Raw genomic sequence first — 3,160 nt, 5'->3', positions numbered from 1 at the left:
CCGGGCAAGGACGCCGAGAGCCCCGCTCCCCGCGGGAAGGCTGCGAGGCTCCCGTAAACCTCTCTTAAACACACCTACGAGGAGCCAGTCAAGATTACTCATGTGCTGATGCATTGGCATCAGGTGAAGAATTTAATAAAGAAAATTTAAAATATTTCACCGCCCCAAACATCGATATTTTAGAGTTAAATTGGAAAGAACAGATGAGATGATAACGCCAAGTGAAACGGTCTAGAGGTTTCAGATGCATTTATCCTTGTTGCTCTGTTAAGAATGCCAAATGCAGCGAAATCCAGAGCCGTACTAAGCCGTAACTTTCCTTACAGAAGTGCCTTCAGTTTTAATCTCTGCCTTGTCTCCCTTTCTGAAACAATTACTTCTGCTGCATTTGGTAACATCAGGATTATTTGTATAGATTTTTTTTATCTTTTATTGCTCCGTGTTTTAAATTGTTTTGTAGCTCCGTGATTGTTTCAGAGTGGCAGCTGCTTTAGAAAATCATTACCATTATCAATAAACCCTTTGAACTTTGGGAGGAAGGGAATGGGAGTATATAATTAAAGGAGATAAGAATGATCTAGCATACTTTTCCAGGAAACAACGCACATGATGCTCAGCTGTAATCTGTTCTTAAAACGAATCTATATGCTCCCACACAAACAAACTCAGGCTGTGGCACTAAACTTCAGGAGCCCTGGGACCTCCTTCCCACAACAGCCCCCTCGGAGTAAGTGCAATACAGAAACAGACCCAAACTCACTCTTCTTTTTACAAAAAGACCCAAACGGCATTTCATTTTTCAGTTACTGTGGTGCTGTTCATGCTGCAGTTCTTTTTTTAGCTAGTCTAACCGCTCTAAACCCGCAACAGAAAAGAAAAAGCAAAAAACCCAGCCGTGTGTGTGTGTGTGAGAAAAAGGGTAAAAGCCTGTGTTATAGCAATGTTGCTCTCTTGGCATATTTCAGATAATTTTTCAGGAAGCTCTTGATCTTTTCCTCTGTAAACACTGTATGGTCAGGAGTGCCACATGCCCCAGGAGAGGGACAGAAAGCCCGGGCAGCGCGCGGGGTGCGGGGACTCCGTGTGAACAAAGATGATTTAAAGGCTCGAACTTTGGGAGCTGGGTTTCAAGCTGTTCCTAGCTGCATCGGCTGCTGGCTTCCCTCTCACTGAACACGTTGGGTACAAACCCGCCTGAATTGCATAGCATTAAAAAACTACAAGTTTCAACAGAGGTATAAAGCTGTAGAGGTGCCCAAATCAACACAATACCTAAACATCATTTCTTTTAACTGCCGAACGCATTAACCTAGGATTACTCGTGTTCATTTATATTCTTAAAGTGTCAAACGAGAACAATATCATTTTATTCTCCTTTCATGGATCATTAATCTAAATCTAACTCCGCTTTGCAGTCTGCACACAGAATTAGTAACTGGAAGCTACTTTGCATTTATCTGATAGTGCTGGGCTTGTTCATCAAGGCAAACTTCCAGCCAAAACAAACAAGTGAAAAAAATATCAGTCACGATAAGCTGCTTTCTATCCTATTTTTCTTTAAAGGGAAAAAAAAAAAATACCTGACAAGAACATAAAGCAAATGGTTACCTCACACTGCAGAAATGCAAGTTTTTAATAGTCCATGCTCTGGCAGCCCCTGAGAAACAGCAGCGGCGGCGGCGGCGGCAGCGGCGGGGATAAACCCAGCATCCACTAGGTTCTCACAAGGCTTTGGCTGCGCGGCCGAAACCGCAGGCTCTGCCTCCAGCTGACGTCAAGGCGGCTGTCACATGGCCCGGCGCAGGCCCGGGGAGCACTGGTTGTCCTGGCAACCCCAGCACTGCTCCGAAATTATTTCAATAGGTCATCTGTCATACTGCGCACACATTGGAACCATCACGGGCGCCCGGACAACCCAAACACCAAGGGCTCGCTGGAGCTGGCTGCGCCGGGGGTTGGTCTCATCGCCGATGCTCTCTTAACCCTGTCCTCGTAAGAAAACGCGCCTCCCTCTTCCTCTTCCTCCTGCATCCCCAGCCTCCAGCGGAAAAAATACCCTTATACGCCTGGTTCGCCCAAGCCAAGGGGCAAAAGCGCTGCCCTCCGTGCGCCCCTGGGCACCTCGGTGATGCGCAGCCGGGCGCTGCACCAGCTGGCTCAAATGTGGGTCTCTGCAAAGGACACGCAGCTGGGGTGGTATTCATAGCCACAGGGATGCGTGTCTGGTGGTCAGCATCTCTGCCCGTGCGGGGCTGCGGGCCAGCCCCCGGCGGTCCCTGGCCAGCTCGCCCTCGTGTGCCTGAGCCTTGGCTAGCAGCTCCTCCTGCTCGCCTGCTCCTGCCCGCGACTCTTCTCCTGCTGCTCCCAGCAAAGCATCCCGGGAAGGGGGACGAAGCAGTGCCTGCCTGCACCTGGCTCCGACTCACCTCCGCAGCCCTATCCTGCAGGCAGAGACACGGCATCAGTGTCTCAGATTTCCTCGTAACTCTACCTAAAATCCACTCCTTCCCCCAAATTTCCTTTTTTTCTCTCTGCACATCGCCTTACCAGAGCCCCGCAGCATGCACACAAGGGGCAGGACACAGGAGAGGCCAGGAGGAGGGAGAGACTTTCACCTGCGAAAAGCAGGGAGGAAAGGCAAAGTGTCAGCAATACGAAAATACTCCTGCGCTCACCTGAGTCAGTGACAGTTACTGACCGGTGCCCGGGATACGAAATGCCAGGAGTCAACTGCAATAGATGGCCCTGCTGAAAGTGGAAGTGGATGTAAAGCCGCATGGGATCTGCAAATGCAAACACTGGGCATCCTCAGCTGAAGTTGGCTTTGGCCCCTTTGCAACAGGTGAAACAGAAAATATTAAAAAAAAAAAAAAGAAAAAAAAAGAAAAGACAACCCAGGAAAGGGTGTGAAGGAGTGCTGGGGAGGGCTTCCCTCCATCCAAGGCAGAGGGAGGACGGCAGGGGTGGTGGGGACCGCTGACCCCCATCACCCTCCTCTGCACCCTGCTCCTGAGCACGAGAGCAGCAGGCACTTGGGATATTTATCTCAACAGCAACATCAGCCAACGCTGGCTTCTGCAGCATCTAGTGAGAAATGCATTTCTCTCTCCAGCCCAGCCTATAAACCACCTTTCCAACACTGTCACTCTGCTGGAGCTTC

At 49.7% G+C, this 3,160-nt stretch overlaps 1 protein-coding gene across 1 annotated transcript in view; it reads right to left on the bottom strand.

Annotated features, from left to right (window-relative positions):
• Positions 1–1,702, bottom strand: part of NCALD (neurocalcin delta) — a 49,226-nt gene extending 47,524 nt beyond the window's left edge. The window contains exon 1 of the mRNA XM_009572078.1: positions 1,609–1,702. The gene's annotated coding sequence lies outside the window, so the exon portion shown is untranslated. The remainder of the gene's footprint in view (positions 1–1,608) is intronic.
• Positions 1,703–3,160: the final 1,458 nt, after the last annotated feature.

The sequence above is a fragment of the Fulmarus glacialis genome, unplaced genomic scaffold (assembly GCF_000690835.1).
Source record: "Fulmarus glacialis isolate BGI_N327 unplaced genomic scaffold, ASM69083v1 scaffold11292, whole genome shotgun sequence".
Taxonomy (NCBI): domain Eukaryota; kingdom Metazoa; phylum Chordata; class Aves; order Procellariiformes; family Procellariidae; genus Fulmarus; species Fulmarus glacialis.
This window is presented reverse-complemented; position numbering and strand designations above follow the sequence as displayed.